The 13831-nt window shown below is 38.8% G+C and overlaps 1 protein-coding gene and 1 pseudogene across 3 annotated transcripts in view; one reads left to right on the top strand and one right to left on the bottom strand.

Annotated features, from left to right (window-relative positions):
* Positions 1 to 13831, bottom strand: part of NRG1 (neuregulin 1) — a 1014779-nt gene that overhangs the window by 326130 nt on the left and 674818 nt on the right. The gene's annotated exons all lie outside the window — the stretch shown is intronic.
* The window catches only part of LOC115867483 (ribonuclease H1 pseudogene), a 46995-nt pseudogene continuing 37292 nt past the window's right edge, over positions 4129 to 13831 (top strand).

The raw sequence follows: 13831 nt of genomic DNA, 5'->3' as shown, positions 1-13831 counted from the left end.
AAGAGGGTCCCCTCCTGGATGTAATGCCTTGTAACTTTTTAAAAACAATTTTTAAATTTCAGAATAGTTTTGGATATACAAAAAAATTGTGATGGTAGTAGAAAGAATTCCCATATACCCTAAACCCATTTTTCCTTCTTATTAATATCTTGCATTTGTATAGTATATTTGTCACAATTAATGAACCAAGTTTGACACATTATCATTAACTAAAGTCTATAATTCATTCAGCTTCCTTTAGTTTTTAGTACTTTAGTTTTCCTGTTCCAGCTTAAAAACATGTTACAAACCTAAGAAAATATGATAACTAAATGCAATTCCAGGATCCCATCCAAAATACCACATTACATTTAGTCATCATGTTTCCTTAGGCTTGTAACATGCTTTTAAGAGTCATATATTGTGAATGATTACCCAGGTAAATAAACAGTCTTTGAAAGCACGGTTTGTAAGGAATGCAGTATTTCACTGAGGAACACTATCATAGATCATTTAACCACTTACTTTTCAGCGTTTAGGTTGTTTAAAAGTTTTTACTATTAGAAATGTTTAAAGATATACCATTATACTTACACACTCATGCTTAACACTTAGGGTATATTCTTAGAATTGGATGGCTAGGTCAAAGGACGCTCACGTGCGTAAGGCTTTAGAGACACAGCAAGAGACAGTGTGTCACGGACACGCAGCATGAGGACTCCGAGGGGAATGCGGGCTCCGTCCAGACACACGGTGTAGCTCTGGGCAAGTGACTTAACCAGTCTGAGTGTAACTGCCTCATGTTTAAGATAGAGTAATAATAATAATGATAGCAACAACAACAGTATCTACTTCAGAGGGTCTTTGTGAGGATTAAGCATGTGTGTATTAATCAGGGTTCTCCAGGTCAATAGAACCAATAGGATGTGTGTGTAAACATATTTTTACATATCTAAACATATAAATATATGTATTTTATATAATATGTATTTAAATATAGAATATATATTTTAAATATATATATATATATGAAGAGATTCATTATAAGGCCTTGGTTCATGTGATTATGAAGGCTGAAAAGTCCCAACGTCTGCCATCAGCATGCTGGGGACCCAGGAGAGCAGAGGGTGTAGCTCTAGTCTGAGTGCAAAGGCCTGAGAACCAAGAAAGCTGACGGTGTAAGTTCCAGTTCAAAAGCCAGCCGGCTCAAGATTCAAGAAGAGCCCATGTCTTAGTCTGAGTCCGAAAGCTGGAAAGGATGGATGTCCCAGCCGAAAGCCATCAGGCAGTAGGCGTTCCCTCCCACACAGCCTTTTTGTCCTATTTAAGTCTTCAATCGATTAGATGAGACCCACACACATTGGGGAGGACAGTCTGCTTTACTCAAGCCACCCATTCAAATGTTAATCTCACCCAAAGTCACCCTCACAGATACACCAGAATAACGTTTGTCCAAACGTCTGGGCACCCTGTGGCCCAGTCAAGTTGACACATAAAATTAACCATTACAGTATGTAAATAGCTTAGCATTTAGTAACTACCTGCTCCCAATTCCCTAGTAAAGATCAACTATAGAGGCACACAATACATTGAGCCTTCGCTGAGTTACTGATAAAGAACGTTCCTTTCTTTTATTTTAGAACTTACACTCCTTGGATACAAAATTGGAATGAATCGAGGTACCCGGCCCCAGCCTGTGAACTGTGCAGAATAAGCTCTCGATACTCCAACAGTGGCTTCTGGAGCACTATGAAACCTAGTACAAACATGATTTATTTTTCTACCTTATAAAGGTTCACCCTACGATGACTTCTCTCTACTTTATGTCCCACATTGTTAAGCTTCCATAACTAAAGAAAAGCCCAGATGGGAGTTACAGGCCCTGGGTTCTCATTCCTTCTGTGGCTTTGAATAGGTATGAACATGTGGGTAAGCCACTTGTTTTCTCAGGGTCTCAGATTCCTCATCTATAAATAGAAAGTGTAGACCATGATCACTCTAGCTTGTTCACGTGTACATTTCCATGACTCTGTGCAAATATATAGATTTCCTTGAATACGCCCACAACCAGAGAATAAGCAGACTGTGGAAGGCTGGTGTCCCATTACAAAGCAGATCCCTCAGCCCTATAGCAATTGGGTGGGCAGATGGGGTAATCAGCTGGTTGATTCAAAGTCCCAAAGTACTTAAATTCTCCCTTGAAGGCAATACACTCTGGAGTGAAGAAAAGTGAACGAGAAGATCTGTGATGATGTGCTGAACATGGAATTCCTCAGGCAAGGGTCATGCATGTTTCTAAGAATTTTGAATGCCTGTGTTACTAAATTGTTCTCCAGAAAGTCTATAAAAGGTATACTCAGGAGGGCTTCCCTGGTGGCGCAGTGGTTGAGAGTCCGCCTGCCGATGCAGGGGACACGGGTTCGTGCCCCGGGCCGGGAGGATCCCACATGCCGCGGAGCGGCTGGGCCCGTGAGCCATGGCCACTGAGCCTGCGCGTCCGGAGCCTGTGCTCCTCAACGGGAGAGGCCACAACAGTGAGAGGCCCGCGTACCGCAAAAAAAAACAAAAAGTATACTCAGGAAAGAATATTCTTGAAAAGCTGCTCTGCTCAGGATGGGAACGGGAGGCATCACTGATAGCTTGGCCAACATTCCTGTCTCCTGGATGTCTTTCCCCAGACAGAGGAAAATGAGTCCTACTGCTCTCACCTGGGAGGGATGGTTGGAGGGTGGGGACAACCGAGCAATCATTTCAGTAAATAGCTCAAAGCTCCTCAGAGACAAGGGTTCAGGGGGTAAGGCTTGAGGAGCCCGCAGAGCTAGCGGTGGTCCATGGTGCTGGTGAGACCCGGATGAAAGGAGCATGGAAGGGCCGCACCCCCCGGGAGACATCCGTCAGCGATTTTATTGGGCATTTCCATCACCCTTGCAATTTGCTCTCATTACTTAGTTAATCCTCACTGAGTGCTTTCCTGTGAAGAGAGTCAATGTCATCACCCGGTTTGCACAAGAAGAAAACAGAGACAGAGGGAAGTTGGCTATAAAGCCCACCTCTTAGGAAAAAGCTAAGGGGGAATGAGGTGAAACAGGGAGTTATCTGTGACCCGCTCTGTCCGCCTCCACTTTGCGTTCTGGGAGACAGCTCAAGTGCTCAGACTGCTCTAAAGAAACAGCCTTCCACTCAGGGACTTTATGCTTTCTTAGTATGAATTAAGGATTAACAGCCCTATTTTTCCAGGAAGCTTAACTGAATCTCCTTCCCATCTTAGAGACCCTTTCCCCTTTCCCCATCCCCCATACACACACTTTCCCGAGGCTTTGGAGAAATTCCCCTCCTGCACAGACCACCAGACCACAGAAGCTAATTTAAGGTAATGAGCTCAGCAGGGATCTAAGTGCTTTCTCTCAGCCCTTCAAGCAGCCAGAGAGCTTCAGGGTGTCAACTAACAGCTCACGGATGTTAAGGGTGACGACTTCCATTCGGAACCAGTCAACCTGGCTCTGTCTCACAGTTGTAAACTGTTCCTGAACCTCTGGACCAGACTCCACATCCCAGCCGGCTGGCTCACACTCCCCGATCACTGGGCTTGAAAGGAATGAGGCAAAGATGGTGAATGGTTCAGCACAAGGTCATCGTCCATGAGTTCAGTGAGAAACAGCCACCACCTTGCGAATGAGTCAGGGGTAGCATCATTTTTCTATCCATAAGAGAACACGTCATTACCTTCTCATAATAAGAGTCCTCCATTGCCCCTGGCCACCCCAAGTATTTTCAGTGACCTCCAAGTAACATCATCTCACAAATGACCTAAGTCCATGATGAGTTATGGCGGAGCACCTCTGGGCTTCAGAGTCTAAGGAGCATTCACTGAGTTCCAATAAACATTTTCTTTTCAGGCACACGAAGGAAATGCACCAGGACGACTCCTTGTACTAAAATGAAGCATTTGAACTAGGTGATTCCTTTGATTCATCCATCCATCCTCACGCATTCTGCAAGACAGTTTTATCAGCTACACTTCTCCTAGCAATGCGCTGAGACCCTTACGGTCAGATTCTTCTTCTTGGGGCTACTGGAATATTTTGATGAAAAAAAAGTCACATAGTGTTTCCAATTCCCCTATGATCAGAATTTAGAGGAACGTACCTCATGGTTGTCACCAAGGCTGGAAGTAAGCATGCTCACCACTTCTCCCCCTGCCCTACACTTCGGACAAGGCTGCAGCTGGAGATATGGTTGGAGGTATGTTAGAATGGATAGGGAGAGAGACAAAGAAGAGACTGGGTACATCAGCCTCCATCCCGAGGGCTAAACAAAATTAGGATGACTGCATGAGAACACGGGGCAGGGCTAGTTCTTCCTCTGTGTTTAGCCTTCAGCTCCACTGATGACACACATCCCTCTTACTCGAAGGGTAAGATTTTGGAATTAATTATTGACTCACCTAATAGATCCTTTATGCTAAAGGACTAATGAATTCTAGCCTGTACTTTTCAGAATGAATTCAGTAGATAAGATTAAGACCCATCCAGCTTAACAATGAACATGGATATAGGGTTGGCAAGAAAAAGAGTCAGTGTCTTCTTTGGAATCTTTGGTTTGCCTCTCAGAATATCCATAACGCTAATATTTGTACATTAATTTTATGGCTTACAAAGCATCTTCCTACATATTACCTCTGTTAACAGTTTTAAGCATCCCTGTGAAATAGGTAGAGGGGATATACGGTCCTCACATTACAGATGGGGAAGCAGAGATACCATGCAGTTACTCACCTGAGCTCATGCCCAAGGCGATGGGACTCCAAGACTAGAGACAAATCCCACATCCTTCCCTTTATATCACGGCACCTTTGGATTTCAAATTTTGAATTTACACTGAACTCCATTTCTCTCCATGAATTCCCGTTACCGAATTCAGTTTTAAGATTGCTGTTCACCCCCTGCCACAATGATCTGAGCCTGTTCATTTGCTGCTAGAATTACTTCCAAAAATGGTTAACCAATTTCACAGTCAAGAAGTGTATTAAACACAAATACTTATCACCAGCAAGGAACTCTTCTAAGCACTAAAAGCTCTCCAAAGTTGAAGGCAGCCCCTGCCTTAAAGGAAGTGCCAAGAAGAAAGATAAGACTCGTGTATGAGTATGTTTAATAGTAAAACATAAATAAAATCGTAGGAAACATCAAAATTAGGCTCCTCTATACCTACTACATATCCACTTGTTTTGTATTATAAAATCCGACTAAATCTGTATAAAATAATCCATTAAATAAATATATAAAATGGTGCACAGAACCCAGATAATAGGTGATGACGTATATTAGGATTTATGCAATGCTGTCACATACCATATAATAGCTAATTTTTAGTGAGCATTTATTATGTGCCGGGAACCTAAGTGCTTTACAGTATTAAATCATTTTAACTCTCACAACAACTTTTGAGTAAGATCCTATAATTATCCCCATTTTACAGATGATAAAACAGAGGCATAGGTGTGTTTAATCTCTTGCCCAAACCGCACAGTTCAAATCTACCCAGTCTGGCTCCTGAGACTGTGCTCTTAAACATACAATATGCATTATCCCATTTAATTCTTGCACCAACCGTAGGAGAGAAGCATTATTATGTCCTTAATTTTGTAACTAAGGGCACTGATGTCTAGAGGATTGGGGTTCCTGACCAAGAACGAACACAGAGCCAGTAAGCTGAGGAGCTGGAATCCAGGGTATCCTTCTTTAAATCCTATAATTCAGGGCAGAGCACCTCAACTCAAAGACATAAGGCCCAATTGCCCTGGCTGCAGAAGGGCTACTTTATGATTACCTGAAATAGCTTATTCTCTATATGTCTCTTCCTTAACTCTTGACAATGACAAACTCACATTGTACTTACTACCTTTCAGATTATTCTTAGGAAGAATTCGTGAGGATATTCCTCCCACTCAGAAATCAGATTCTCACATAAAAGTACATTTTAAAAAGCCTACTAATGAAATGAGAACTATAAAATGTTTAACCTAAATGCCAGTAAATTGAAACTCACATCCAGCAAATATAATCAAGAGGGCGTTATGCAGATTAATATGCGATACTCATCACCGTAAAGTGAGATTAGAAAATTGTATAGTAATAGCTTCATAAATTATTGCCCACACAGGCAATAATTACACGGGGTACGTGGCATTACAAGCAATTGTTTTTGTCTTTACGTGAAGCTAAGTGCGAGCTTTGAGGAAGTAACTGGCTGCTGGGTGAAAAAGATGAAAGAAAATCCAGCATTTGTGTTAAAATAACCCTAAAAAGGACATGTGTCGCACACCCATCAGAGCAGCCAAATACTCAACTACCTACAAACCAGACACAAAATCATTGCACAACCTTTAGGGGCCTTCTTCTGCCTGCACTTTTGTACTTTTTGAATTGTGTACCATGTAAAGACAAAACAAGTTAAAAAAAAATCAAAGTCCCCCCTCATCATAATCCCCAAAGCTCCCTTCCCCCTTTCCTTAATGAACTCTCTCTCTCTGAGATGTTGATCTGATTAAAATAATTTCCAGTTCTGTGTAAATTATCCATCAACATAGAAGTGTTGTGGGTGGGTATGATCTAAATCTCAGAAAGAAATCTGAAATCTGTGGAATGTGAGAGTCTAAAAGAATTTTTGAGCTGGGAGTGATTCAAATACTCTATTCAAGATGAGGCTCTCCTTATCAGAGTCAGACAGACCTGGAGTTGAAACCTAGTTCTTACAAGTTTCTTAAGTTTTCTGAGACATGAGTTTGTTTGGAAGAGCAGGGATTATAATTGCTACCTGGCGGGATTGTAAGGGGGAGTAAATGACGAGATGGGTACAAAACACTTCGCACGGTGCCTCGTACATGGTAGATGTTCAGGGCTTACTTGTCTCCTTTCCTTCTATGCCATTACTTTCCTCAAGACTAAAGAGAAGTAATGTAAGTAGCATCAGTAGTGTAAAGATATGCAGACGCGTGCTTTCCCTTAATTTTTGTGAATGGCGTTGCAAGAGATTCAGTTGATGGGAGGGACTGACCTTTTGGATAGGCAAAGGACTACGAATGGCAGGGCCACAGTGTTCCCCTGTTAGTTTAATTCAACATATTTTATTGAGTGTCCATAGTGTGCTAAGCATTGTAAGACATAAGGGTGTAGCCGTGGACAGAACATGTGAAAATTTTTGCCCTCGTGAAGCTTATACTCTAGTGGAGGGAAACTGATAAGAAATAAAATAGATGAGTCAGATGTAGCACTGTACTATTGATAAGTGCCGAAGAGAACACTATAAAGCAGTGGAGGAGCATAAGGTATTCCAGAGAGTATGAAGAGTATTGCAGTTTTAAACGAGGTGGTCAGCTAAGGCCTCACCGATAGGGAGATGTTTAGCAAAGACCTGAGGGAAGTAAGGGAAATGAGCCATTGCATTTGACCTTGGAAGGGCAACGTTTTCATGATTCCTCAGTAATTCTTTGAATCATCTTTGCAATACAGACACACAAAGATACTAACCACAAGCTCCTGATTTCACATCATGTGGTGATTTAGTCAGACGTGAGCATTGGAATGCAATGTCTCAAAAATTCCAATTTAACATGTTCCATGGCTCCAAACACATGTGTCAAAGGCCTCAATATGTCTGTTCTTCTCATCTCCATCGGCTTGGAGTTTCACCAGGGGTAGCCTAAACAGTATCACTGTTCTTGGAATTCTCCCAAGCTCCTAAGTTCAAGCCTGAAACTTGTTTTGTTATAGACCCCTTAAATCACTGGTGGCAGGGGGGAGAATCCCTGCAGTACTGCGAGAAAACTCTTTGGTATCCAAGAGGATATTACAGTCATCAGTAATACGTTCACGAGAGTTAGTCAACATTAGTTTCAACACTTGTTGTGATGGCGCGATTGCTGTTTTTGTTTATTTGTTTAAGATTTTTTTTTGACATAGACCGCTTTTTAACAGTCTTTATTGAATTTGTTACAATATCGCTTCTGTTTTATGTTTTAGTTTTTTGGACCCGAGGCATGTGGGATCTTAGCTCTCTGACCAGGGATCGAACCCTCACCCCCTGCATTGGAAGGCGAAGTCTTAACCACTGAACCACCAGGGAAGTCCTGAGATTGCTGCTTCTGATGGCAGCTCATTCCGTTCTCTGACTGCTTTAATTATAAGAAATAATCACCTTTTTGAATAAAAGTCTGACTTACTCTACCTTTATAATTTTACTCTTCTAGGTAATTAATGAATAGTTAAACTTACAATATTTTTCATGTCGAATGTCCTCTATGTTGAGGGTTGAGGGCATATTTTGTTAAGTTTAAGGTGATTAATTATGGAGAAGACTGAGATCCTGGCCTCGAAAAGCTTGCACTCCATTCACACATCAGGAACATATGTCTACCTCCTCGTCCACATAATTGTTCATAAAATACTGAAGACAATGATCATGCTTCTTCCAAGTCTTCTTTTTTTTTTTCTATAAATATCTCCAGAGTCCTCAACCTTTCCGATTATCAACATTATACTTATATAGAGGAAACTCCCAAAGAACAGACAAAATGATATGCAAGAAATCAGAATTCAGAAACGATTCTCTTGACATTATTAACTTGCCAGTGATCTATTATGCTTTCTATATAGACATTTGAAGCAATGCTACAAATTTATACTAAAACTAATATCCAGCATTTCCTTTTTCACAGAATGGCACTTTGAGTATTTATGCCCTTTAATAAGAATATGCCAGAGAGGTTGGCATTGGTACGTACACACAGTTTATAGTGGTGCACTTCTATAAAACCCACACACATGATTGGAGTGTGTTAATGTGGCAGCAGGGAGGTGATGTGAGGAGGAGAAAAGAAGGCTTTCTACAAAGTAAGGTCTGCAATGTACTTGAATGTACTTAACTTACAGAACGAATAGCTATGCTCTTTCCAAACCTCGTAGTTCCAAATGCACAAGCGATGGAAAATGTAACACTTCTGGAAATGATATGGAGAAAGAATACTGACTTATAGCTTATAATACCTGATGCCCAGTTATAAAATGAATTGCAGGAGACGAAAACCTCTACAAAATCTTATGACTTTTTTTCTGTTTTAAGTGGCTCCAAAAACACTTTTAGAAATCACTTTGGAACAAAGATCAAAATAACAGATTATCAGTTAAACAGTGGAGAATTTTAGCTATTTGTCCCAGAAATGACAAACAAGAGGTTCTAATTACATTTTTAGGGACACATTTAATTTATTTATTAACTTATTATTGAGATGTAATTTACATATAACTTTGTGTAAGTTTAAGGTGTACAATGTGTTGGTTTGAAAAAGACATAATTAGCCTTTATAGTAACTTTATATCAGAGGTTTTAAACCCCTTTATATTTTCTCATTACACCCCCCCCCAATATGTTTCTTCACATGCAAATACATCTCCTACGATACACAAGACTCTAATATACAAATAATCAGGGCAAGATATATAAGATTTGTCCGTTTCTGTTATTGTTTTAGATTTCTGGCTTTACCTTCTCGAAGTCTCACTTCAGTCCACAAAAACAGCCAATAAGAACTACACCGCTTTACTTTTGTACATTTGTATTTTAGTAAGTGAAGACAGAAATAAAAAAGACTTCTAGCAACATAGAAAAAGCATTTCTACTATAATGCAATACAGGTAACTCAAAAAACCTCCTTTTCTGCAAAATCGCACACCATAAAAACAGAACTTAATAGAAAAATCACAGCAAGGATAGATCACTTCAAACCTATGGAAATTTATAACCAGAGTACAAACAAAAAACAATAATTGGTAGCCAGGGAGATAATTTGGACTGCCCAGGCAAGCAGCTCAGCATGGCTGGCGGCAGCCACAGTGGATGTTATTTAAAAATGAGTACAGTGGAAATGCAGGTTACATGTTAAATAGAGCGGTGCTAGTGGGGGCAGAGATAAGGGGTAGAAGTGGAGTTTTCAGCCAGTGGGACTGCTATCAAGGTGGGCACAGGAGGAAGTGAAATCTGCTAAGCCTTCTGTAAACTACAAACTGCACAAGGCTGAGCTGCAGTGCTCTGTAGAGAAGGCATTGGATGGAGAAATTTTCTGCTTCTTTTTTTTTTGCTAAAGATTATAATTCTACTCTAGTAATCTGGCTTCTCTTGCCAAGAACAACCCATAAATAAACCAAAGGAAACTCTGTAGTTTACCTGTTTACCAATCCCATACCAACTAATTCTCACTGCAGAATCAGGTATTTGTGAGTTATGGCAGAAGAAAATACATTAAAGAAACCAAACTTTATAGAAAAAAATTTAAATGAAGGGACAATGATACAGGTAAAAATAACATGACGAGTATGGAATTTGTAAGGCACTTGTCTTTAGTAAATTCATGCTTTTATTTCTAAACATATTTCTATAAATGACACTTCAGTTGAACACGTCAAAATAATAGTATTAAGGCCAATACCAAAAAAAACTATGAACTTGTTTTCACTGCAACTCAGAAGGAACATAAAGAAACTGCAATAGACATTACCACTGAGGTGAATGCCAGCCAGGGAGAGGAAGATGTATCTTAGGACCAGAATGCACTTGCTAACCAGTGGGTCATCCACTGACTTTAATAATGTTGGAAACTAATATAGTAGTAATATATACTATATACTGATATAGTAATATATTGATAGTAAACTAATATAGTTACTAGAACAAAGAGTCAGAGGCTCCAAAACAAGATGGTACCAGTGTCCACAGAACCAAGTAGAGGAAAATGTCCTCCCATAGGCTGGTACTGGCCACACCTTACACATTAAATTATGACTTAAAAAAAAATAAGTTAAATTGGATCCAGCCATATGCTGTCTATAAGAGGCTTGCTTTAGATTCAAGGACACAATACACAAAATAAAAGGATGGGAAAAAATATACAGGGCAAACAGTAACCCAAGGAAAGCTGAAGGGGCTATGCCAGTACCACAAATACACTTTAAGACAAAAATCATTACTAAAGATAAGAATATTTTTTAATGAAAAAAGGATAAAACCATCTGCAATTATAAACATATACGCATCTAACAAAGAACTGAAAAATGCATGAAGCAAAAACAGACAAATCGAAGAGTGAAATAGACAATTCAAAAATAACTGTTGGAGACTTCAATACTCCACTTTCAACAACCAGGCAGAAGATGCCAAGGAAATAGAAGATCTGTACAACACTATAAACCAGATAGACTAACAGACGTCAACAGAACACTCTACCTGACCACCAAAGAATATACATTCTTCTCAAGCACACATAGAACATTATCTAGGGTAGACCATACATTAGTCCAAAAAATAAGCCTCGGTAAATTTAAGAGGACTGAAATCACACACAGTATTTTTCCGGCCACGATAGAATAAAATTAGAAAATAGTAACAGAATGAAATTTGGAAATTTTATAAATAGGTAGGAATTAAGAAACACACACATAACTAACCAATATGTCAAAAAAGAAATTTGAAGGGAAATTAGAAAATACTTTGAAATTAATAAAAATGAAAACATAGTAAACCAAAACTTATGGGATACAGTCAACCTTAGAGGAAATCTCAAGCTATCAGCACCTTTATTAATAAGAAAGGAATGTCTCAAATTAATGTTATTCTTTCACTTTAAGAAACTAAAAAAGAAGTACAAAATTCAAACAAGTGGAAAGATAGGAAATCACAAATATTCGAGCAGAAATAAATTAAACAGATACAGAAAAATAATAGAGAAGACCAACCAAACCAAAGATTGGTTCATTGAAAAGATCAACCTTTAGCTAGACTGACCAAAAAAATAAAAGAGAAGACTCAGATTATAAAATCAAGAATGAAAGAGGGAACATTACTACCAATCTTACAGAGAAAAAAAAAGGCGGGGGGTGGGAGATTATAAGGCAGTACTCCGAAAATTGCATATCAACAAAATAAACAACCTACATGAAATGAATAAATTCCTAGAAAGACACAAACCAGTGAAACTAACCCAAGAAGAAAAAGAAAAACTGAATATACCTACAAGTAAAGACAGTAAATTAATCATCAGAAAACTTCTCACAAAGAAGCCCAGTCCCATATGGCTTCATTGGTGAATTCATTTGGTGAATCTATCAAACCTTTAAAGTGGAATTAATATAAATTCTTCCCAAAAAGAGAAGAAGAGGAAACACTTCCCAACTCAATGAGGTCAGTATTACACTGGTACCAAAACCAGACAAAGACATCAGAAGAAAGAAAACTACCGAATAATATCCCTTTTGAAATAGATGCAGAAATTTTCAGTTAAAATACTAGCAAACCAAATCCAGCAAAACAGAAAAAGGATTATACACCATGATCAAGTGAGATTTATCCCAAGAATACAAGATTGGTTCAGCACACAAAGTCACCATATTAATACATAATACACCATATTGATGTAATACACCATATTAATAAAATTAAAGCCACAAACCACATGATCATCTCACTATATGCAGAGAAAGGATTTGTCAAAATCCTATATCCTTTCATAAGAAAGACACTCAACAAACTAGAAATAGAAAGGAACTTCCACAACTGGATAAAGAGTGCTTACCAAAAAAATCTACAGCTAATACTTAATAGCAAAAGACTGAAAGCTATCTCCCTAAAATCAGAAATAAGACAAGGGTCTCTGTTCTCATCACTTCTATTCAACATTGTCCTGAAGGTTCTAGCCAGGACAATTAGATAAGAAAAAGAAACAATACAACATTCAGGTTGGAAGGAAAGGACTAAAATTATATCTATTCACAGATGACATGATATTGTATAGAGAAAATCCTATAGAAGCCACAAAAGTACTATTAGAACTAATACTTGAGTTCAGCTAGGTTAGAGGATATAAAATCAATGTGCAAAAACTAACTGTATTTCTCTACATTTGTAATGAACAATCCAACAATGAAATTAAGTAAATAATTCCATTTATGATAGCATCAAAAAGAATGAAATATTTAGGAATATATTTTACAAAAGAGGTGTAAGCCTTATACACTGAACACTACAAAACACTGGTGTAAGAAATTAAAGAACACCTAAATAGACAGAAAGACATTTCATTTTCATGGATTGGTCAGTTGATTTTCAAAATGCTGCCAAAACAATAAAATGGGGAAACAATTGTCTTTTCATACATGGTGATATGTGTTTTTTTTTCTTTTTGATATGACACTAAAAGTGTCACAAAAAAGATACATGTGACAAAATAGAAATAAATTAGACTTCAGCAAAAATTAAAAAGCTTTTGTCCTCAAAACATACAATCAACAAAGTAAAAGACATTCCACAGAATAAGAGAAAATGTTTACAAATCATATATCTGATAAGGTACTTGTATCCAGAAAATGTAAATAACTCACCACTCAGTAATGAAAAGACAACCCAGTGTGGTGGGTTGAAGTGTGTCCACCTAGAAGATGTTGAAGTACTAACCTCTGGTCCCCGACTTTATTTGTAAATAGGGTCTTTGCAGGTGTAATCAAATTAAGATGAGGTCATATTTGATTAAGGTGAGCCCTAAATCTAATAACTCGTGTCCTACAAAAAGGCCACATTAAAGCCACACACATACATTCAAAGAGGGAGGGAAGGAGGCGGGGAGAGAGAGAGAGAGAGGAGAGAGAGAGAGAGAGAAGGGCCATGTGATAAAAGAAGCAGAAATTGGAGTGGTGCAGCTGCACCCCAAAGAACACCAAGGATTGATGGCAATCACTAGAAGCAAGGAAAGAGGAAAGGAAGGATTCTTCCCCAGAGCCTTCAGATGGACCACGGTCCTGCCAGCATT

Source organism: Globicephala melas, chromosome 21 (genome assembly GCF_963455315.2).
Source record: "Globicephala melas chromosome 21, mGloMel1.2, whole genome shotgun sequence".
NCBI classification, from domain to species: domain Eukaryota; kingdom Metazoa; phylum Chordata; class Mammalia; order Artiodactyla; family Delphinidae; genus Globicephala; species Globicephala melas.
The sequence above is the reverse complement of the archived record's forward strand: the minus strand, read 5'-3'. Positions and strand labels throughout refer to the sequence as shown.